The 26,023-nt window shown below is 35.6% G+C and overlaps 1 non-coding gene across 1 annotated transcript; it reads left to right on the forward strand.

Moving 5' to 3' along the window:
• The first annotated feature begins 2,740 nt into the window (after window positions 1-2,740).
• Window positions 2,741-2,812, forward strand: TRNAQ-CUG. Its single transcript has one exon. It is a non-coding gene; the product is annotated as a tRNA-Gln (tRNA).
• The last annotated feature ends 23,211 nt before the right edge of the window (window positions 2,813-26,023 follow it).

Here is a 26,023-nt window from a genome sequence, read left to right on the forward strand (position 1 = left end):
TTAAACTTCAGCCAAAATGACATTTGGTCGAGGAAAATGTAAACTGCTGCAATAATAGAGGAAGAAAGAGAAAGAATAGAGAAGCAAATTCTCTAAATCAATTACATTATTGATCCAGAATGTAAGTGCTTATTTAACTGAGGAACCATTCGATTCAGTGGCATATAACAGTATGACATGCAGCAATGCCTCATAACTAAATTCTTAAATAAAATTTCAACGATCAAGTTCCTTTATAGCTCTCACTGGGCATCAATATGAAACACTTTGGGCCTTGGCCTCCCAAGATGCAGTGCTAATCCTAAATTACATTAAGTCTCCTTAGATGAATGAATTTGCTTTGCCCCTAAAGGATGTAACATGCATCAAGCTGAAAAATAAATTCCTTACATGTGCAGAAAAGAAAAAAGTAATTGCTTGATACATAAATTTGGATACTAATACACAGCTTAATGATCAACAAGGTTCTTTTCCTTTTCTACAATTTGCATAACCATTGATAATCAAGCATTATTTAAATGGATATTCCAACCGTAGTTTGAATAATAGTATCCATGGTCTGTAATATATACTAAAGAAAATGAGATATGAATTGCTACATTAAAAAAAGGACAATGCTAAATGGCTAGAATCTGGTCAACCAGAATATACTTTGTAAATCATTATTAAAGATATTTTAGTAATATCATCTCTATATATTAATTATATACGTGCATTACAATTTAACTCTGGCCAGCCAGATTCTGACCAAATAAATTTACCGTTAAAAAAATAGAGAAACGAATTGATACACCAATGCCCTGAGAAATCAACCTCAAAACAATTGTTCAAAATTTTTGAGGGAGGAGAAAGAAAAGGTCCATGAAGTCCCTATCAAAAGTGAGATTAGTTAAGAATAGAAAATTAAATCTTGGAATGCACTCTGTAATCTGCATTGGAAAAGTAACCTTGAGAATCCAGTGCTTTGATTAAAAGCACTTTAGGCATAAGTTTATCAAACACATTATTAAAGCCCCAAAGTGCTTTGGCACTCAAAAAGTAATTTAGCAAAGCATTCCTAAAGAACTAGTAAATCCAGAACTTTTGTACTGATTTTAGATTTTTAAAAAAGTTAAAGGCTATAGGCATGCTTATTGAGAAGTACTCGTAACATATCCTTTTGTCACAAAGACCACAGTTTGTCAGAGAAGATAACCCCAAAATTTGGATTTTTCTAATTTATCGACTCATTAGGGATGAATGATCATGCCTATTTTCTAGAGCTGGTGAGTCAAGAAGGTAATCCATAAATCCACATAATTTCTTTAGTTGCTCTTCATACCTAGTACATGCTTTCAGTGATTGAATCTCAACCAGTGGTCTCCATTGCATACAAGATATTTGTAAGAACATAGAGGTATGATATGGGGGATATGACAAGTCTCCACATGTATTAGGAAGGTCAATAGCTATGCTGAGATTAAGTCGAAGTCAAAATAGCTCAACGGGACCGCTCCCACTCGGCTGACCCGAAGCGAGAAGCTTCATTATTCAGTTCAACTTACTCAAGGCGAGAGGTTCCACCGATCCGATCGTCGTCTCAGCTTCTCGACTCAACTCCATCAGCTCAACCCAACCAAGCCCAGCCTACTTGGTCCTAGTGATCGGACACTCATCTCATTTTCCCTTGGCCCCGTTAATCCGATACTCCTTCACTTAACAGATCATGCCCTTCAACCCAACTATCTTAATATCATGCAAGCTGCCATAGTATGTGGAACAACACATAGATTGGTATAGCACGTGGGACAACATGTGGGTTGGCATAGCACGTGGGCATTGTAGAACACGTGGAACAAGATAGTATGACCCCACACATGTACAGAACGTGTGTGACATGACGATAGGTGTCACGGTAGGTATGATGTGACACCTTCCTTACTTAGGTATGACATCCCATCAATCAACACATATGCTCATTAACCACCTCATTTCTTTATAGACTGTTCTTCTCCACTCCCCTTGCCAAAGACTAACTTAAGCATCCCTAGCCTTTATTCTAATCCTCTTATTGTCTCTCTTTCTCAAACTACTACGGAGTTCAGTGACAGGAATCAGCAAACTTTGTCCACTTTCATCCTTTTTTATGTGTGGCATTTCAGAAGGATTGTTTCCTCCTTTGTATACTGGAAGACTCAACATCAATCCATGAAGCATAAGATGGCAAAAGCAAGGACGAGCGATTAGATATTAGCGCAAGGATTATAAAAGAATATGATAAGAGGCTTCCACCTTCGATCTTTGAGAACTTGGCAATCTCCGACTGAATCAAATCGGCATCATGGCCCAGAAGAAGGTATCGCCCGTCGAAGGGGACGGGCGAACGACAATGGATTCCTGCGACGATGCTTCAGTACGTGCCTCGCCAACTCCAAATCCTTCAGACATTCCAGTTCAATAGGACAAAGAAGACATTTGCGGAGTCGCGAATGAGAAGATAATACTGGATGGTGGAGGGGCGAAGGATACTCCATGGGTAGCTACATGGGGAGAAGCGGAACCCGTGGTCAATCTCTTCAGGACGGCGGCGGCGAAGAACTGTCGCTTCTCAGGGACGGAAACGGAGAGGCCGGCGGCAGTTACGCCGTTGTGGCCACCGCCGACCACCACGGCGTCCCACCTCCTGTTTAACGAAGTGCGGTGAGTAGGAAGCGAATGCTATTAATGATCATTAGATTTAGGTAGCTCATTTTGTCAATACGGTCCCATGGTCTAGTGGTTAGGACATTGGACTCTGAATCCAGTAACCCGAGTTCAAATCTCGGTGGGACCTTACATTTTTATTCAATGGGATTGTTTTTTTAAACAGCATAGAATTGTTTTTCTTTTATGGAAATTGTATTCAATTTAAAATTAGGATTTGAATAATGAATGTTTGGGTAAATCGTCGAACATATTGTTGCTGCACTATCCAGGAGGGCATTGTTAGGGTTTCATAGACTCGAGTTTAATCCTTTGTCTTCAAATTTGGTTTATTTCTGTATCTCTTTGTCAATCGGATGGATCAGATTATATTTTAAAGATGTCTTACATATTACGAAGATATTACACACATCTTAAGGATGTCTTGAGATGTAATTTGGTCCGTTCGATCGACAAGGAACACGGGAACAAAGAAAAAAAATTAGGGACGGATTCAACTGTATAGACTCTACTTAATCGTATTTTGTTTGATAAAATATAAAAAATATCATTGTAACTACCAGTCAAATCTTATTCCCCAAACTAATTTTGAGTGGCAAATTAATTGTCAGCCAAACTCATTCTTATCGGAAAATTTCACCATTGATGTTATTTTTAATCAAATATTTATGGGAGGCATCGCGCATCATTAAAAAAAATATATTAGCCATATATTTTAATTATTTTCATTGTATATTGTTAGTATCAATCAGACACTTTTAATAATCCTTATAAATTATAAGGTAAAATGACGTCTCAAATTATGTAAATTATTAATAAAATATTTATTTTAAAAAAAATCAAAAGATGTCTATTATATTATTTATTTCAATGCTATCTTTATTTACAATATTACTATAATAATTAATATTATTATAGTAAAAAGATGACTACACTCATCTACGTGTCTCTTACACCTTGTATCCATATTACATGAAAGAATACACCTTGTCACAATGAAATAAGATAAATCATGGAATCAGATTATAATTTACTGCTAATATAATAATTAATACTAGCGAAACTAGCAGCTACTTAGTTATTACAATGTATAATAGTCGATGCAATAGTATTGTTACCTTGTGACTATTAGATAGTTGTTATAATATTATAATAGGGGTGTCGGATGGGTCAGATTGGGTTTAAATAAAAATTATATAAAAATCTCAATCCGAATCTAATTCAAGTCTAAATATAACCTGAAATCTCTAAATCCGAACTTGAATCCGACCAATCTAAATAACCCGATTGTATATATATATATATACACACACGTACTATTTTTCTTATAATTCTTACTTTTAGTTTAATACTCCATCATTATCATAGAAGATTGATATTGATATATATAAAAGTTTCTTAATTTTTAAAATAAAATTTTGATTTAGCCATAAAATTCTACTAAACCCTAATTTTGAGCCAACCCAGGTCCATTCAAATCCGACCCAAAAATCTTCAATCCTAAAATCCTCCCACCCAAACCCGATTCGAATCTGAAAACCTCCAATCCAAACTAGATATTTTTCGAACCAACTCGGATTGGGTTGGCAGGTCAGATTTATTTTTGATACCCTTAATTATATTGTAATAATTAATACAATATTAAGTAGCTATTATAATTAATTTAAAGCGATTTTTGATTGTTTTAAAAATGATTTCGATAAAGTTTAAATAATTTTGATCACAATAATAAGAATATTTTAATATAATAGCACTGCGCGTGCAATAATTTTGATAAAAAAATAGTTAATTTTTGATTTTATAATAATTATATTGGGAGATTGCTAGTGTAATCATTTATCGGGTCAATGTTGACCAGTTTAACTAAACTCAAGTGAATTCGAACTTAAGTTTCGATGTTTAGACAATATGTTATGGATAACATGAACGATATGTTACTGGACAATATGTGAAAAATATCAAATGTTGGGACATTTGACACCAGCTATAGTGGTGAATAAACAGTCCACCCCAAATCGTTCGTTTGCTTCCTACACTCATTAGTGCACAATGGAAATACAAATATAAAAGATAAACTAAAACAAGAAAGTAAACCTAACACATTGATTTAACATGATTCGAAGATTAAGGCTCCTACTCCACGGCATGTCCGTAAGGTGGATGATCCCAACGATTCTTCGATGGATCAATCCCCAACAAACTCCGGCTAGTAAACGACTCATTCTCGGTGGAGAAATCTTGCCACAAACTAGATTAAGCGCACTTAGATTAGGAGAGCTTGGAGACTCTAATTAGGGGTTAACCACATCTAATTTCATCATGCACCCAAGTTAGTCATCCCAAGCTCCATTATATAGAGCTTGGGGAAAAAATATCCAAGTTGTTTTCCTACTATCAGTCGACTAGTAAAGTCACCAATCAATTGACCTATGTGAAAAATTGACTGTTATATCCCTAACGGCTTGATACTAATCAACTGGTAAAGTCACTAGATTAGGGGTGCAAACGAATCGAGCCGACTCACAAGCTTTTCGAGCCGGTTCGAATAATATTTGATTTGCATTCGAAATTATCGAGCTCAAGCCGAACTCGAATATGTTCGATATTGTTTTCGAGTTGAATTCAAATACTTAATAATTTGTTCGAGCATTCGCGAGTCGCTCGCGAGCTTTTATTTAATTTATTATATATTTATTTATTTTTAGATAACTGAGTAATGAATAATGATTAATGGGTGTGATTACCCATCCATTAGTATTTGTACCTTTCTACTAATCGTATATAATCTAATAATCTTAATGTTTACAAACCCTAGCCCTGCTTCGAGCTTTTTCCCTTCGATGTCGCCACTGCAAGCATCAACGAGTGGAAGGAGATAGCCCTGCTTCGAGCCTTTGACGCCGCCGCTATAAACATCAACGAGTGGAAGGAGGTTGAAGGCGACGAGTCGACCATAGAAAGTTGAGAGTAGAATCACGTTGAGGACTCGAGGTCGTGTGATCGTGATTCTAGTGGTCGGGAACTCGGAATCTAAAGAGTGGAGATCATACGCAAGCTTTTTTTTCCTGCTTCAACGTTCTTCATCAAGGAAAATCTGAGACGTAAGTTTCTTCTTTCTCTTCACAATCTCTATTTTTTTTAGTTAAAGTATAGGAGTGCTCTCGCACCATTTTTAGTTTTTTTGCTTCTTTTTTTAGAAAACATTACTTACTATTTGTTTTAATCTGTATATTCATTTTATTTCTTGATGAAATAGAAGTTGCTTGTGTGAACATGCTTCTAGTTGTTGGACCGCGTTGGCCGACTAGAAGGGGGGGTTGAATTACCCTGAAAAAGTAAAAGAAAACTACCCTTCTCAAACTCTCAGAATAACACTTGCATAAAATAAATAAACAGAAAATAACAAAAAGAAGAGGCACCAGATTTGACTTGGTTACAATCGGGAAGGTTGTTAATCCAAGGAATGTGTCGCACTAATATCTCATTCAGGCGGAGAAGCATCTTACAGCAATGATGCACAGAAAACTAGAAGTTAAACTCCAAAGAAAGCGTACAAGTGTTGAAAATGCTAATTGCTTGAGTTCATTCAGCTTCTTGGACCAAGGCTATATTTATAGCCTTGGTCAGGGCGTCTGGAAGGGTTCCAGGTGCCTGGGAGGGGATAAAACTTTATCCCTTCTTGCATAGATCGCGTTTGACCGTGATCTTGATAAACTCCAGGTTCGGGCGACCAGAAGGGTTCCGGGGCGCTCGGAATGGTTCCGAGCGCCCGGACCAGACCGGACCAAGAAAGTCAACAGAGTTTACCTTTTCTAGTCCAGACCCTCTGCTCCGGTTCCATTCGCCTCGGTCCAGATCTTCCGCTCCGGCTCGCTTGGGTGATTTCAACCAACCGAAATAAGGCTCACCCGAACCCAATTTCGACCTTCTCAAGCAGGCTTTCGCTCCGGCTTCTCGTCCCTCGGAATCGTCGCGTGCTTCCTTCTTGTCCGCCAACGTACTCATTCGCAGCTCTTCGTCCCTCGGTCGTACCCCATGCCGACCTTCTCGCTAGCTGCGTCTCTAATCTTCCGCTCCAGCTTCTCGTCCCTCAGAAACACCGCACGCTTCCTTCTCATCCGCCAGTGTACTCTTCTGTAGCGCCTCGTCTCTCAGACACACTCTCCCGTGCCATTCCTTCTCGCTAGCTGCGTCTTCCGCTCGACTCCCTGTGCTCCTAAGCTCCTGCACACTTAGACACAAGGTTAAAACACCACAGGATCCAACTTAACTTGTTGATCACACCAAAACAACCTTGGGGATCCAACAATCTCCTCCTTTTTGATGTGAGCAACCCAAGTTAAGCTAGGGTAAATAGACATAAAAGTAACATAAAAAAATGGGGTTCAAAGACAAATCTAAGGGTTAAACTTAGAAAATTTTGAAAAATATTTCAATGATTTTTAGAAAATATTTCTAAGTGAAAGAAAATTTCTAAGTTTTTGCAATCAAAATTGTTTTTGAGAATTTTCTAAGCACAAAACTTAAGGAAGAAAATTTTCTAAGCAAAAAAAATAATTTTTTTTATTTCCAAACAAAATATTTAAAAGACTTTCTAAAGCATTATTTAATTTTAAATTTAATGTTTTATCAGAAAGTTGATTAAACATTTTATTTCAATATTTTGGCTTCCAAGCAGTGGCAAGGCACTAGACCTTCTTGGTTATTGGAGCAACAACCACTTTCTTAGACAAAGCCTTATAAAGAAATTAACTGTTTAATTTTCTCGCTGAAAGCGCTAAATCTGATCACAATTTGGGTTATTGATGTTTAAATTTCCATTTTAGTTTGTCATAATTTCTCAAATTTAAAGCAGAAAATTGTATTTGCTCCTTTAACATGTCATTTTCTCTTGTTAGTTTATCGAGATTCTTTAATCGACAATCTGTTGCTAGAGTTTCTTTAAACTCACTATTCTTTATTTTATTTTTAATTTCTAATTCGCAAAAATGTTTCGATAATATAATTTTTAACTTGAAAATAATCTTTCGACAGTATTTTAACCGAATTAAGCAATTGGTCAGGAGGTGGAGACCGTACCTAACTTACCTTATTGACTTTTGATGCTCCCCCTGTTGAGATGCTTTCTTCCAAAGACTCTCTCCCTTCATCGATGCTTATCTGGGATGAGTTTTCTATGTCCTCGGGATGGAATTCGGCTGTTAGGGATGTCTCGACAATTTCCTTCGTCTCAGATTCTTCTGACGATGGCTCAATGTCCATCGAGGAGCCGACTTCAAATGGTTCTTCGTAGAGCTTCAAGAACTTTTCCCAAAGTTCTTTTGCGCTTCTGTATTTTCCGACTCTTTCGAGATTCTGGGTAGGTAGTACACTCTAAAGGCGGAATTCAGCCCTACCGTTTGTCATGAATTCACCGCGCTGCTCGTCAGTCCATTGATGCTCCTCAAGTTCTTCTCCTTTTGTATCCTTTGGGGCTTCATAACCATACGCCATTATTAACAGCATATTAAAATCAATTTTAAAATAAACTTGCATTCATCGCTTTCAAAAAGCGAACTCCCCCTCGAACGTTGGTGGATAGATGTTCATTCCGGCCATCTCATTGGTTTCGTCGGCGGTTAGTCCTCCTGAGGCGTCCTCGTCCTGATACCACTTGTTGGACCGCGTTGGCCGACTAGAAGAGGGGTTGAATAACCCTGAAAAAGTAAAAGAAAACTACCCTTCTCGAACTCTCAGAATAACACTTGTATAAAATAAATAAACATAAAATAACAAAAAGAAGAGACACCGGATTTGACTTGGTTACAACCGGAGAGGTTGTTAATCCAAGGAATGTGCCACACTAATATCTTTTTCAGCCGGAGAAGCCTCTTACAGCAATGGCGCACAGAAGACTAGAAGGTAAACTCTAAAGAAAGCGCACAAGTATTGGAAATGCTAATTGTTTGAGTTCATTCAGTTTCTTGGACCAAGACTATATTTATAGCTTTGGTCGGGGCACCTGGAAGGGTTCCAGGCGCCTGGAAGGGTTCCAGGCGCCTGGAAGGGGATAAAACTTTACCTCTTCTCGCATAGATCGCGTTTGACCGCGATCTTGATAAACTCCAGGTCTGGGCGGTCGGAAGGGTTCTGGGTGCCCCGGACTGGTCGGGGCGCTCGGAATGGTTTCGGGCGCCTAGACCAGACCGAACCAAGAAAGTTAATAGAGTTGACTTTTTCTGGTCCGGGTCCTCTGCTCCGGTTCCGTTCGCCTCGGTCCAGATCTTCCGCTCCAACTAGCTTGGTGATTTTAATCAACCGAAATAAGGCTCACCCGAATCCAATTTCGGCCTTCTAGAGTAGGCTTCCGCTCCGCCTTCTCGTCCCTCGAAATCGTCGAATGCTTCCTATTGTCTGCCAGCGTACTCATCCATAGCTCTTTGTCCCTCGGTCGCACCCCGTGCCAACCTTCTCGCTAGCTGCGTCTCTTGCTCCCTCAGCAATCTTCCGCTCCAGCTTTTCGTCTCTCGGAAACACCGTACACTTCCTTCTCGCCCGCCGGTGTACTCTTCCACAGCACCTCGTCCCTCAAACACACTCTCCCGTGTCGTCCTTCTCGCTAGCTGCATCTTCCGCTCGACTCCCTGTGCTCCTAAGCTCCTGCACACTTAGACACAAGGTTAAAATACCACAGGACCTACTTTGATTTGTTGATCACACCAAAACAACCTTGGAGATCCAACACTAGTGGTCGGTAACTCGGGATCTAAAGAGTGGAGACCACACACAAGCTTCTTTCTCTACCTCAAGCCCTCAACATTCTAATCAGAGGAAATCTGAAAAGTAAGTCTCTTTTTTCTCTTCTCAACCTTTCTCTGATTTTTTTGTTGAAGCATAGAATTACTCTAGTAGTTTGTATCATTCTTAATTTTTTTAAAATTTTCTTTTAGAAGAAATTACTTCTTGTTGTTTTAATCTGCCTGTTCATTTTATTTCTCGAAGAAATAGAAGCTATTAGATATTATTTTCAGTGGAATAATATTGATTTTGATAACTTTTCGAGTTTATAGTTTTGCACATTTAAGTAGAGTAATATTCGTTTCCATGAAATTTATTTGAGAAAATTTATCTCTTGATCTTGGAGATATGTTAATTTCATAGGATAATTTCTCTTTCAATCTTCAAAGAATATGGCTAATTCTGTTATAGCAGCAAATTTAGCTATTCAAGTTTCGTTATATTCAAATGAAATCCCAGAATAAAAAAAATGTAACCAGGCCGGATAACGTCGAGCCTGGAGTGACCGGCCCGACCTCACGAAAGTTTCCCATCGGTCACCAGGGTAAATCGGGAAGCGCTCGCAGTGGGCAGCCAGGAGCCCAGTATCCTTTAGTTGCATGCCCCATTTGGAGGAACAATCGAACCGCGGGTGTCTGGTTGACAACTTGGATGCCCCACCACTGCACCATAACCCTGGGGGCAAATGAAATCCTAGAACAAATAAGGGATAAAGGGGATAGTGTGAATAATAATGTGACTGGGGATGATAATTTAAGTCTTAAGTTAAAAAAACAAAAGAGATCTCATGTATGGTCAGAAATGATTGAGGTTGAGGATCTAAAAGGTGATAAGTATAAATGCAAACATTGTCAACTATTCCTTGTAAAAATGAAGACAGGTACTACAACACACTTAAAACGACACTTGGATCATTGTGTTAAACACTTAGAGTCTAAAAAGATACTTGAAGATAAACTCAAACAACAACAACTATTGTTAGGATTCGAAAGTGTTAATACAACTATGCCACCTTTGTTACATGATGGAAAATTTTGTATGGAACACATGAAAGAAGCAGCTACCTCATGGATTTTAATGCATGAACATCCATTTACATTATTAGAAGAAGAAGGTTTTAATATGTTTTGTAGACCTAGAATGCCTGAGTTGTTAGTTAGTCCTAGGAAAAACATACCGGTTCCACTATACAAAAATTTTGTACAAGTGTCGAACCTTTCCTTAAATAACCTATTGTGTTCTTTAGAAGTTAAATTAGGAATCACAGACGGAACTTAACATCATTGATTCCAAATTTAACTTATCTGTTCTTAATAGTTTAGATTTGAATCGCAAGCGGAACTTAACACTATTGATTCAAATCCACCTACGTTATAAATTCCATTAAATATTAATTTCTAAAATTGGCTTCCAGGACTGCATGGCGAGGCACATGACCTTCTTGGATATGGGAGCAACCACCACCGCCTAGACAAAAGCCTTTTAAGGAAAGCTAATATTTAATTTCCTTAAATAACTCTAGGTTAACCAAAAAGAACAATTGAATCACAAATTCGAAAACAAAGAAAACACAAACTCGAAAAAATAAATTCGAAAAACTAGATCTAATGCCTCTTGTGTTTGGAATTCATACAAAGAAAAATAACTAGTATGATGCAGAAGAAAATTACTAGTTATACCTTCTCTTTGTATGTTAATGACCTCGAGATCTTCTGCCGTATTTCTAGCCTCGCCTTGGACGTCGTGTGGGTGACGATCCTCCAAGATGAACACCACCCAAAGAGATTTCTTCTTCCTCCTCTAAAATCCGGCCACCACCACCAATTTAGGAACCAAAGAGAGCAAGGGAAAGAGAAGGGGAGAGATTCAGCCATCATGAGAGAGCACAAACAAGAGACTAGAATTAGATGCCTCCTCCTCCTCCTTCTTCTTCTCCTTCTCCTCCTTCTTGTATCAGGCCACATAAAAGAACCACAAGCAATATGTGGTCGGCCCTAGCATGATAAAGAGCTAGGGGCCGGCCCTAAGGAGGAGACTAGAGAGAAGAGAGAAAAAGAATTCATTAATTCATGAAGCCTCTCCTCCCCTTCTTTTATAATACTTGCCCAAGACAAATAAGGAAAAACTTTTTATAAAAAAATAAAATCTTCCTCATGTTTTTTCTTTTCCCTTTTAATTTTTTCTTTTCTTTCCTCTTGGTTGAATCAATCACCAATCATATATTTGATTGGATGATGATTTAATCCTACTGGCCGACCCCTTGCTTAGCACCAAACAAGGGTGGCCGACCCCTATAAGGAAGGAAATATATATATTTTTTATAAAATTTTACATGAAGAAATCCTCTTATAAAATTTTACAAGCTCTCTTTTAATTTCCTAAAGTAGGAGTTAAAAAGGAAAGTTTTTAAAAATTAAAACAATGTTTTAAAATTTAAAACTTCTCTTATAAAATTTCCTTTTTTAACATGGTAATAGAAAATTTAAATTTTTAAAACTTCTCTTCCTTTTTTCCTAAACCATGAGGATGGTTAAAAAAGGAAAGTTTTAAAACTTTTAAACTTTCTTTTAAAACATGTGGCCTAATTCAAATAAGGAAAGTTTTTAAATTTAAAATCTCTCTTTTAAAACTTGTAGTTTTTCCTACAAAGAGAAGATTTTAAAAATTCAAAAACACCCCTCCTTGTTTGAATTATTGTGGTCAGACCCCTCTTGTTTGGGCACCAAGCAAGGGGCTGGCCTCTTAAGAGGATAATGTGGCCGACCCTTGCTTGGTCACCAAGCATTGGGCTGACCCCCTTCTTGGACGCCAAGATGGACTTATATTTGGATGGACTTGAGGCTTTAATGAGGCTACGACAGGGACCTAGAGGAGAAATTGGTTTTTACCTTCCAATGAGCTTGAGTATCCCGTGTTCGCCCCCGAACACACAACTCAAGTTCATCGATAATAACTCATTCCACTAGAGAGTTATTATCGCACTACCGCACCAATCCCAAATTACATTATGAGCTCCTTCTTATCATGAGTGTGTTAGCCTCCCTGTGTTTAAGATAATGAATGTCCACTAATTAAATAAGTTACTGACAACTCACTTAATTAATATCTAGCTCCAAGAGTAGTACCACTCAACTTCATCGTCATGTCGGACTAAGTCCACCTGCAGGGTTTAACATGACAATCCTTATGAGCTCCTCTTGGGGACATTATCAACCTAGATAACTAAGACACAGATTCCTTCTATAATAAACAACACACACTATAAGTAATATCATTTCCCAACTTATCGGGCATATTGATTTATCGAGCTAAACCTCACCATTTGATAAGTCAAAGAAATAAATATTAAATATATGTGCTTATTATTATATTAGGATTAAGAGCACACACTTCCATAATAACTAAGGTCTAGTTCTCTTATTAAGTCAGTACAAAAAGAACTTACCTAAAATAGTCCTACTCAATACACTTAGAGTGTACCAATGTAATTTATTAATCAGGATAAACTAATACTTAATTACTACGACTATTCTGATGGTTTGTTCCTTTCCATCTTAGTCGTGAGCAACTGTTTATAATTTATAAAGAACTGATAACATGATCTTCTGTGTGTCACACCACATACCATGTTATTTACAATATAAATTAATTGAACAACTACACTAACAAATAAATGTAGGTATTTGACCATTGTGATTCTTTATTTCTAAATAAATGTTTATACAAAGCTAGGTTTTTAGTATACACTCTAACATGAGTGGACTCGTATATCACGAACAATAGGAAAAAATAGTTGTTTTGCAACATATGAAGCTGAGAAGAATAAATTACATAGTTTGCTGAAAAATGTAACAAAGATTAGTCTCACAACAGATTTGTGGAAGTCAAAAAAATCAAAAAATAGAGTACATGGTTATCACTGGTCATTAGATTGACTCTTCTTGAAAATTGAATAAACGTGTTCTCAATTTTTTTTAATATACCTCCACCTTGTGGTGGTCCTCAAATTTCAAATACCCTTCTTAAGTGTACAAGGACATGGGAGATTGAAAACAAAATATATACTGTTTCTGTTGATAATGCGAGTGCTAATGATGCTGCAATTAAATATATGAAGGAAGATTTCCTGAAAATAAATAACAATATGATTTATGGGGGAAAATTATTCCATGTCCGATGTTGTGCGCATATTTTAAATCTTATAGCTCAGGATGGTCTCAATAAAATTAAGGATATTATTCATGTTATTCGTCAGAGTGTGAATTTCATTAGAAGAATAGATGCTAGACTCATTCAATTTGCTGAAATTGTGAAACAATTGAAGTTACAAGAAAGAAAATTAGTTGATGATTGTAAAACAAGATAGAATTCAACTTATGAGATGTCGAGAACAACAATTGCTTTCAAAGAAGTTTTTCCAAGATTTAAAGATCGGGAACCTAACTACGTTCATTGTGCAATAGAATCTGATTGGGAGAAATTGCTTAAAGTATTTTCAGTTTTGAAAGTTTTTTATCAAGCAACCAAAATTATTTCTGGAAGTGAGTATCCTACTACCGACCTTTTTCTAAATGAAGTTTATCAAGTAAAATTAATCTTGGATGAGAAATCTTGTGATGAAGAAGAGTTTATTAGAAAAATGATGCAAAAAATAAAGGAAAATTTTGATAAATATTGGGGTGAATGCAATTTATTAATGGCTGTTGGTTCATTTTTGGATCCTAGATGCAAAATGCGATTACTTGAATTCACTTTTCTTAAATTTTATAACACATTTGAATAAGAGAGTAATATTAGAGAGGTCCAAAAGCTTTTGTATGCAATTTATAAAGAATATGCAGATGCACCAATTGAAAATCTTCAAGGATCGAAATCCAATTATGAATCTCAATCTAGTAACAACTCAACTCAAAATATTAGAGAGCAAGCTACCTTTTCTTCTGGATGGGCTAAGTTCTCATCTTATTTAAAAGAAATTGAAATGATACAACCTGAAAAATCTGAGCTAGATGTGGATTTAGAGGAAGGGTGTCATAGGCATAATCCAAATGATGCATTTGATGCTCTTGGTTGGTGGAAGCTTAATACAAATAAATTTCCAGTGTTGTCAACTTTGGCTAGAGATATATTAGCAATACCCATTACCACAGTAGCTTCAGAGGCAACCTTTAGTGTTGGAGGTCGTGTTATTGACAAGTATTGTGCTTCTTTAGCTCCTGCAACAGTAGAAATGTTGATGTGTGGTGGAGATTGGTGTTGAAAACGACATGGAGTGACTAAAAAGACTAAGGTATGCCACTGAGAGATTTTGCTTCTGTTTTTAGCTTCCAATCATAAAGTTTATTTTAAAAAATAAATGATACATTTTATTCTTATTGTTGTAGGTTGAAAAGCAGCTTTTGACAATTGATTTACCCATTAATTAAATGAATCATTTTAGGTTGAAATTTGAAAAATCAGTCATGCCACTAAGGTATAAGTTCAATTTAATTTTTAGCCTTTTATATTTGAGTTTACTAACATATGTTATATTTTATCAAGATTGAAGAGGTGGAAGTTATTGAATCGTGAAGTTTCGCTAGAGGGGGGGGGTGAATAGCGATTATAAAAATTTCGACAAGAGCATGCGCAGCGGAAAAGACAAAATTAAAACAATGTTAACACAATAACCAATTTTACTTGGTTCGGAGCCTTTGGCGACTCCTACTCCAAGGCCCGCACCCGAGGGTGCTTTCGTTGGGCAATTCACTAGCAATTCGAATAATCGTTTTACAATTGAAAGTACAGTTGCTAATGAAAAATAAAGCAGTACTGACAGAGGAAGAAATCAAAAAGAAAAGAGTGCATTGTCAGAGCTTTGTGGCGTCGTAGGAGCACAGAAGAGCAGATCACCAATTCAGAGTTGTTGTTGAAGCTCCACCCCTGCCCCATCTTTTATATGAAGCTCGGGGCTCCTCGGATCCCTTTCGGGTGCCCTGGTGGGATGTGGCTGGTCCAACCAGTGAGCTCCACGTGGCGACGACGTGTTTGAATGAAATTTGCCTCCCGGGCGCCCGGATCCCCTCCGGGTGCCTCAACCACCTTTTTCCAGGGAGCACCTTTCCTGCAAAACAATGTTAGTCCGAGACAAATATATAAATTATAACCTGCAAAATAGAGTGTTAGTTCAGTTTATAGTTTAGCAAAAAGAGTATGACTAAGATTCCGTCTTTCCGAGACCGGAATCTAGTCACGATCTCGACTTAGATATCCGAAATGGATCTAAGCCGGATCGACGCCTAATGTTCTCTTCTTGGGAACGCGTCCTCACAGTCACTCCCTTCCAGTGACTTACCTTTGCTCACCTGCCAGACGTTCGGTCAGCCCTTCGACCCGTCTCGACTTCTTGCCAAGCTTCCGGTCAGCCCGTCGACCCGCTTGGACTTCTCGCCAGCTATCCGGTCAGCCCGTCGACCTAGCTGGACTTCTCGCCAAGCGTCTGGTCAGCCCGTCGACCCGCTTGGACTTCGTGCCAGACGTCTGGTCAGCCCGTCGACCTATCTGGACTTATCCTGCACACTCGGTCAGAGTGTTAGATCATGACAAACCTAACTTAACCGGATTTGTCATTCATCAAAACCTGAGTTAGACCGTTAGTGCTAACCGCACCAACAATCTCCCCCTTTTTGATGGAATGACAACCTGGTTAAGTTAGTAAAAATATATGCGAGTAAAAAGAGTTTAAACATTTTGTTCTATCATGGGGTTTAAGTTGGTTTTTGACTTTGACATTTTGTTTTTCTAACTTAACCACCTATCCTTCCCCCTTTGACATTCATTAAACAAGGACATAATTTAAACATTTAAAAATATAGAATACATCAAAAATGTAAGGAATGATGTCTAGTTAACTTGGGGGAGTTTAAATTTTTGAAGACTTGTTTAAATTATTAGCTTTAGCTTTGAAATGCTTTTCAACCCTAAGTTTTTTTAAAATCAAAATTTCAAAACTAAGTTTGTAAAATTTACTTTTCAAAACTAATTAAAGTCAATTGTAAAAGTTTAGTTTTATAAAAGCTCGTTTTCAAAAATGGATATATTAGGTATTTAAGGAGAAAATAATTTTGGTACTAAGTATGAAAATAAGTTGATTTAATTCTCCCCCCTAAACCTGACATAATTTTAAATTAATTTTTTTAAAAAATATTCATAGAAAAGTATTTAAAGTGAGATTTTTAACGTATAATTTTTTTTAAAAAAAATTGAGGTAGGATTTTCTAAAGAGATTTAAATAGAAATTTGATAAAAATAAAAAATTGAACCTCCCCTTGAATTTGTTAATCCCCTTAATTTAATATCCCCCCCTTAAGTTAATACTAAGGTTTGGTTATATTAAATTTTACAACCTCAATATATTTTTGTACCTAAGTGTTAGTAACACTTATGTTTATCGAGTATATTATTTATATAAGTATTTTTATATACTTGGGATAGTTTTTTTTATAAGAATAAGATTATTGAAATTAATGAATAATCAATTATTCTTAATAATAAGTAATAAGTAATTTATTGCAAACTTAATAATAGTTAATCATCAATAGTTTATTGATTAACTTTTATTTTGCTTGACTTATCTGATTAAATTTCGTATTAATTGTCTTAATATCAATGGATAATAGTTATAATTTATCTTTTATTTTTCATTTACTTAGTCTTTAAGTTTTGATTAAGTAACCTAAGTTACGTTTAATTAGGATTACTTAAGTTAGGTTTATTTTGACTAACGTCAAAATTAAGATTTATTGAGTTAAAATAAGGTTTAATTAGTTTTTTTTTAATATAAGATCATATCTAATTAATTTTTTTTTTATTGTTAAAATTTCAGTTTTAAGTTTCATTTTTAATTTAAGCTTTAAATTTTATTTTAAGTTAATTTAAGTTTTAATTTTAAGTTATAATTTAAGTTTTAAAGTTTTAATTAACTTAAGTGTCTTAGTTTTAGAATGACTTTTAATGTCTTTTAAATTTTTTTTTTAAAATGAATTTTTAAAGTAAAAAAAAAATTAAGGATTTTTAAAATGTATTTTTTTTGAGGTTTTTAAAATAATTAAAATGAGTTTTAAACGTTTTTTTTTCCTTTTTTTTTTAAAAAAAATATTATTAAAATAGTTTTTAAAAGAATTTTTAACATAATTTTAAATAATTTTTAAAATAGTTTTTAAAGAATTTTTAAAATAGTTGTTAAAGAATTTTTAAAATAGTTTTAAAAGAATTTTTAAAATAGTTTTTAAAAGACTTTTCAAAATAGTTTTTAAAAGGATTTTTTAACATAGTTTTTAAAAGAATTTTAAAGAAAGTTTTGAAAAGAATTTTTAAGATAGTTTTTTTAAAAGAATTTTTAAACTAATTTTTTAAAGAATTTTTAAAATAGTTTTTAAAGATTTTTTTAAAAAATAGTTTATGAGGAATTTTCAAAATAATTTTAAAGAATTTTTAAAATAGTTTTTAAAGAATTTTTAAAATAGTTTTTAAAAGTATTTTTAAAAAATTTTAAAGAATTTTTAAAATAGTTTTTAAACTAATTTTTAAAATGATTTTTGAAAGATTTTTTTTTAAATGATTTTTAAAAGAGTTTTTAAACTAATTTTTTAAAATAATTTTTGAAAGAATTTTTAAAATGATTTTTAACAGAGTTTTTTTTAAAATAATTTTTAAAGAATTTATAAAATGAGTATTAAAAGTTTTAAAAATAATTTTTAAAGAATTGATAAAATGATTTTTAAAAGTTTATTTTTAAAATAGTTTTTAAAATAATTTTTAAAATAGTTTTTAAAATAATTTTTAAAATAGTTTTTAAAAGTTTTTAAAATAATTTTTAAAGAATTTTTAAAATGATTTTTAAATTTTTTTAAAATAATTTTTAAAAAGTTTTTAAAATAATTTTTAAATTAAAAATTTAAGTTTTAAAATAAATTTTTAAGTTAAAAAAACTTAAGTTTTAATTTTTAAAATAAGTTTTTAAAATTTAAGTTTTAAAATAAATTTTTAAGTTAAGAAAAATTTAAGTTTTAATTTTAAAAATAAATTTTTAAGTTTAAAAAAATTTAAGTTTTAAAATAAAATTTTAAGTTAAGAAAAATTTAAGTTTTAATTTTTAAAATAAATTTTGAAGTTAAGAAAAATTTAAGTTTTAATTTTTAAAATAAATTTTTAAGTTTTTAAAAATTTTTAAGTCGATTTAATTAATTTAATTTTAATTTTAATTAAATTTTAATTTAATTTAAATTTTAATTAAATTTTAATTGTAGTTTTAATTCGATTTTAATTTAATTTAATTTAATTTTAGTTTTATTTCAATCTTAATTTTAATTTAATTTTAGTGTCCTTAGTCATCTCACCCGATCTATGTTTTCAATCAGGGAATCCTATAATTTTGTGAGATGAATTAGATTCAATTTTAGTGTTTGTTTTGAACTTGTGTTAGATTTAGGTTTAGCTTTGGGTTTAACAAATAGACGTTCTCTGGATAAACTTCTGGGCTATGGTGAGTCACTTGGACATCATAAAGTAACCATGCCTTCGAGGTTTTTCAAATAGTCCTATCCACTGGACTTAGTACAAAACCTTGGTCTAACTGGTTAGTATCCATAAAGGGTAGCTTCGGTCAGTTCCACTTAGCCAAATGCACCAGGTCGAAGCCATATCTTCCTAGACATGCATAGACTAAACTTTCCTAACGTACTATCATCCAAAATTTCACCAGTACCATTTTTCAAGTTAACTTTGAACCCTTTTTAACTAATCCTAATTACCCTGTCGGGTAGGTTGGTTAGGGTTATCCTGCCGGGTAGGTTAGTTTTGGAGGTGCCAACTATTCTGGAGCCTCCCCCTGAATTAATGACCATTTAATTTAATTTTGTTCTCAGTTTATGTCTATTTCTTTTGTAATTATATTTTACTTGGTGATAGTTTACATTTTGTTGAGTTTTAATATATTTAGATTTTAAATTTTTTGGTTCAGGTTTGTATTCTGATTTTTTATTTGGTTTATTTGATTTTATGTAATATATTTTATCTCTAGGGATATAATATTGGTTGGGTCCTATTTGCGTGGTCAAACACGCTTTCGGAACCCAAGCCTTATTCGTTGGTTTGTATTGGGTTATTAATGATTTAAATGTTTTATTTGAGTTCGACTTATATCCAAGTCCGGTTTTATTATAACATGCTTTTTGATTGTTTAGTATTAAGTCTAAATTTTTTGATCTAGTAGTAAATTTTTCTAACATAATTTTTAAGTTATTAATTTCTAATTTTAATGATGAATTCTCCTCCTCAAGTGTTAGATCTTGAGTTGGTTTATTATTTACAACTTGTTCCTTGAGGAATTGATTTTCCTCGAGGAGCAATTTGTTTTTATTTTCTAACTTAACAAATTTATTATTTAAGCACGAAATAATTTTAAAAAATTTCCGGTTTAAGTTTAGGAATACCTCTTCGGAACCTTCGGAAATGAGTACGGACTCGTGGCTCGATTCGAGTTCAGACCCGTCTTCCAATTCATCTTCCGACTCTGCTTCACGGGCCATCAGCGCGAGGTGGCTCTGGTGCTTCTGATCTTCTGCTTCCAATTCTTCCGAGGAGGAGTCGTCCCACGTCGCTTTGAGGGCCTTCTTTTTGGTCGGCTTCGGTTTGTCGATCTTCAATCTCGGGCACTCGTTCTTGTAGTGGCCCTTCTTGTTGCATCCGAAGCACGTCACGCTCCTCGATTTGGTTGGAGGATTAATCTTTTGAAGGTCCTTCTTGCTGAAGCTTCTTTTCCTCCTGGCGAACATCTTCCTTACAAGGTTTACCAGATGTTCTTCATCTTCAGAGTTCTGGTCAGAGTCTTCTTCCGGTTCAGACTTGTTATTCTTTTCTTTTGAGGAACTTGCAAATAAAGCTATACCTTTCTCGACCCCGGCGTTAGTTTGCTCATGTAGTTCTAATTCACAAAAAATCTCATCTAATTTTAATTTAGATAAATTTTTAGAGATCTTGTAGGCATCTACGATAGATGCCCACAAGCTGTTGCGTGGAAAGGCGTTTAGGGCATACCTGTAGCGCCCGCCCTTCTTACCCAACCAAAGGCGGCGCTACGTTCTTATACTACTTACGTACATGTTTTACTATAACAGCGGAAGAATAAAAAATTTAAAGAATTTAATTTATTAAGCATAATATCACATATTCTGATTTGTTCAAATGTGCATATATTGAACTTATAACTAAAAATATTAATTTGTCCGAATCGTCCTAGCCGAGCCACCACCACACACATCACTATCTGCTCCTCCTGCTGCTCCGTTGTTCATCCAGCTTTCTCTTTTATCTGCGGTACAAGGAAAGTAAGCTATGAGCACTCATGGCTCAGTAAGTTCCTTTCCAACTCACTAAAACCGAGAATCATCGTATATCAAGAATGGATCAACATATCATCGTCTCAACTAATCATAACATAACATATCATTCTATTCAAACATATCATGCATATTTCTTATTCACATATCATTTCATAGAAGCATGAATATCATATCATAAAACAAATAAATCACAAGCATAAGACATACAAGGGCATCATATTCATATCATAATATCACATGACATTATATCATATCATCATATAATTCAAGCACGTATGAATGTAGGCAATGCATCGTGAATTTGAAAACTTATACTTAATAGTACTTGAAATTAATATCATCATCATTTGGGATCCCGGTTTGTACCACATACATAATGCGTAGGTCCAAGGTAGCAAGTCTTGAGCCCTACCATGCATACATACTAGGCCCGAGTCTTACTCCATCGACCTAGGGCACTCATAAGCCCATTACTGACGAGGCCCGAGTCTTACTCCATCGACCCCGGGGCGTTTACGGAGCCCACCCTTGGTACAAACCATAAAAATAACTTATCATGCATAACTATCATATCATGTCCTTAACAATCTTTCATGCATTTATTCTTTTCATTTCTTTTCATTATGTATAGCATTTTCTATGCTATCACATATCATAACATAACTTCATTTCTTTTCATTATGTATAGCATTTTCTATGCTATAACACATCATGACATATTTCATAATATAACTTCATTATGCATATCATTTCGTAACTAAAGCAATCATGCATTCTAACTTATTATCATATCATTTTCATACAGCATGGCATAGAAATATTTAATTTTTTTGTTCTAGGGTTTCTAGGGCATCTATCCCTTCATGGCCGAACACATAATGATTCATTTAGGTCATACAAACATGTATCACATTCACACATTATCAAGTTTTCATAAGAAGTACTTTTAACCCCTTAGGTTTCATTTCCAAGGCCTCTAGGTCCTTTAAACCTTACTTGGCCGAAATTCATAGAATATAAACTTCCTTTAAGTGGCCTAAAGCATGGGAAACCTAAGTAAATTTCATAGCAAGATTTACTAAGAACATCATACACAAAGTTGGATTTTAAACAAGCTAGGACTCTTGTGATCTTACATGTCATAAATCATGTAACTAATTTTCTACATTCCAATTAAACATGAGAGCATTTAATCATCTTTCATAACATAATATCACAGAGGTCATTGAGCATATTAGAATTTTGTTTAAGCTTCTCTAAACCATCACCTTACCATGGCCGAAATATTAAGAGTAAGGTTCATGAGTTTCTTTCAACATACAAGCATACAACTCTTAAGAACTTTATATCATATAAGCATAGTTATTTAAAATTTAAGGTCCTCCTAACCCTAAATTCTTTCTTGGCCGAAACATGAGAGTGGGGTTCTTTTGGTTCCAATCAACTTCCAAGCAAGAAAACCATAGGAAGGTCCCTAGCATTTCATAGAGGGAACCTTGCACTAGTTTGGTTAGACAATAATTTTTCTAACCTATTTACAATATTTTTGATTGAAATTCTAGGGTTACATACACCTCTGATCATGCATCATATATGTATAAAAACATAGGGGAAAACTTTCTTTCAAGGCATAGAAAAAGAATCCGAAAATCACATGAAAGCCTTGTACCGCAGGTGAGGGGAAGCTTACATTCTTTGCTTAAGTTTCCTAGAGTTGAGAACTTGCTTGTGGACCTTTCTTCCTTGCTTGCTTTGCTCGGCACCAATGGAGGAAGAAGTGGCTAGGTCTTTTGGTGGAGAGGAGGAGGAAGAAGAGGAGGCTTCTTCCTCTTGTGTTGCTCGGCAACAAAAAGAAAGAAAGAAGGGGGAGAGTTGTTGCTCTCGGCAACAAGAGGAAAGAGGGAGGGAGAGTGCTCGGCACAAATGGAGGAGAGGAGGAGAGTGAGTTGAGGATGAAGCCCCCGCCCTCCATGCCTATTTATACTAAAGTGAGGGGAGGAAAACTTGACTTGATTCATCCTCCTCATTTACTTCTCCTCTTAATGAGAAAGAATATGCTAGGGAAATGCTTCTTGAGTTTCTCTCTTTTCTTTCTCTTAATTTCTCTCCTTTCTTTCCTTTAATTATAATTCCCATCTCTCCTCTTACAATATTCACTCCTATCACACTTGGTTAACACATGCATGCATCCACAAGAGAACCAAGGATCAAATCCTTCTCCTAACATATTTTTGTACAAAATAATTCATGTATATGCATTATGCATAAATATTTCATACATGCATATATAATATCTCATATTTCTTTTGTTTACATTAATTCCTTGCATTATAAATCATGTATAGAACTTTATATTCTCAACTTTATTTTCTTTCATAAAGTTTTTAATCATCTAAATCCTTCCCATCGTAACATTCAACGTAGACTATCTACACATTCTTTTCATTACATTCGTACTCTCATTGCCCTTACTTTATCTAGGCTTTCTAGGGTGTTACAAACTCCCCTACTTATTGAAAGTTCGTCCCCGAACTTAGAATAACAATTTCTGCTCCGATTCATTAGATACTGGTGGAGCTTCCAATCTCCCTTGACTTATTGAAGGTCCCTCAATAGAAGTCTGCAGTTGGTGTAACCTTGCGGGACCACCTTGGTTCGGCACATACTGTGGTGCTTTAGTTTTGGTAGGGCAGTCTCTAGACAGATGTCCTTCCAGTCCACAGTCGTAGCATTTAATTTTGCTCTTGCGACAGTCTTTTGCTTTATGACCCTCTATCCCACAGTTGTAACACTTATTAGTGCCCGTACGACATGTTCCTGGATGTTTCTTCCCACATGCGTTGCACTGGAGAAACTTGAGCTGCTTGTTGGACGGACCATTCTCAGTGTCGTTCCGTCGCTTTCCCTTTCCACCGTGGTTCCCTTTCCAGTTGGCCTTGATATTTTCCGGTTCTTCCTTCTGAGTTTGCTTCTTGTCCTTGCCTAGTGCCTTTAGGTAGTGTTCAGTATTCAGGGCACTGCTAATTACCTCCTCCGTGGTCCGCGACCTATTAACTCCACCGGCCACATTAAGTGCTATCTCCGGTCTGAGCATTTTCAGCATAAGCCTGACCCTTTCTCCTTCCGTCCTAACTAGTTCCGGGCATAGTCGTGCCAGGCGATTGAATCTTCTCACCGCTTCTTCCACAGTTAGGTCACCTTGTCGAAATTCGGTGAATTCATCATAGTGCCTACTTGTTACCCGAGTGTGGAAGAATTCTTCGAAGAATTCCGTCTCAAAATCTGCCCAACTCATTTGGTTCACTGGTCTTTTCACTTTCACTCTGTCCCACCACATTCGGGCGTCTCCCGTGAGACAGAATGATACGCATTTGACATTTTCATGCTCAGGCCAGTCCAATAATTCTATCGTGCTCTCCATTGTCTTAAACCAAGCTTGTGCGTCCCATGCTTCACAATTACCAGAGAATTTCTCTGGCCTCAGTCTTTGCCACTGGATCAGATACGCTTCTTGGCGAACCACCGGTGCCGGATTCACTGGTGGTACTGGTGCTACTACTGGCTCCGGTTCAACTATTGGTATGGTTGGCGTACTATTCTGATTTGGGGTAGCAGGATTCCCTTGTTGATTCATCATGGTAGCAATCATCTGTTGCTGTTCCGTAAGCTGTCGTTGTAGCTCAGTAACTACATGTGCCCAATCAGGTGGAGGTGTGGTCTCCTCTGTTCTGGTATTTCGTCTTCTAGCCATACTTATTTTTCCTAAATGATAACAGTATTAGTCTAAGTTATTATTTATGCATTCATGAATATCTTAACATATCATGTCTAGGTTTCATGCCATGTTTAGGTCATCGTTGAGGTATTCTTTCTTAGGTTGTCATATCATCTTACCATTCATACGCGTCAAGATCTAGCCGATGGTATTATCATTCTTACTTGACTCATGCTTAAATTGATACCATTTCTACTCTTTTTATTCATCAAAAGCTTTTATTACATTTTTTTTTTGTTCATAACTTCTTCTCTTAAAAGGCCAGGTAGGTTGTGACTACTCCTGCCATAAAGGACATGATAGCAGTAGTCATCATCAACCCAACCTGTATCGACTTGCCCAGATCATTCTGGGGTGGATCAAGCATTATCGGAGGTTGAATCTCCGATGCCTCTTCCGGGTCGATTATTGTCTCTTCATCCATTCCCTCGTCTTCTTCAACATGTTCGTCCGGTTCCATCGGGTCTTCGTTTAGTTCCCCCTCGAGGTTGTTCAGTCCCCACTCGAAGTCTATTATATCGTTGGGGTTGAAACCCATTTCCATGTATTCAGCAAGGTTAAATTCATCCTCGCCCATCTCAGGAAACTCGTTCTCTCCTTCATAATATTCCATAATTTCTGAATCTTCATCTTCATTATCGTCCGAATTCCCTTCCTCGATTTCCTCGAGATCTTCCTCTCCGAACTCGCCGTGTTCCGGAGATTCCGAGTCGCTCACATAGTTGTCGAAGTATTCCAGCATATCGGGTTCATCCGCAAACTCGAGGTATTCGCCAAAATATTCTACATCCTCCAGATCGTATTCGAATGGGATATAGTCCATTTCTACAAGATTTTAAAGATTCATTATTCCTCTTATGTTATAGCCTAAGGTTCTTGTATCTAGGCTACCATTCATGCATCCTACTTATCGTCATGCACCATTCTCTAGGGTATAGCTTAAGGTATCCTTCCTAGGCTACCATTCATGTATCTTAGAGTATCATACTATTTTGCATACAAATAAATTATGCAACTGTACTTACTTGGAGCGGCGGGAAGGAGCTTGATGTGTGTGTAGTGAGCTGGCAAAACTTCGCTCTGATACCACCTGTAACGCCCGCCCTTCTTACCCAACCAAAGGCGGCGCTACGTCCTTATACTACTTACGTACATGTTTTACTATAACAGCGGAAGAATAAAAAAATTAAAGAATTTAATTTATTAAGCATAATATCACATATTCTGATTTGTTCAAATGTGCATATATTGAACTTATAACTAAAAATATTAATTTGTCCGAATCGTCCTAGCCGAGCCACCACCACACACATCACTATCTGTTCCTCCTGCTGCTCCGTTGTTCATCCAGCTTTCTCTTTTATCTGCGGTACAAGGAAAGTAAGCTATGAGCACTCATGGCTCAATA

This window comes from Zingiber officinale, chromosome 5B, assembly GCF_018446385.1.
Source record: "Zingiber officinale cultivar Zhangliang chromosome 5B, Zo_v1.1, whole genome shotgun sequence".
NCBI lineage: Eukaryota > Viridiplantae > Streptophyta > Magnoliopsida > Zingiberales > Zingiberaceae > Zingiber > Zingiber officinale.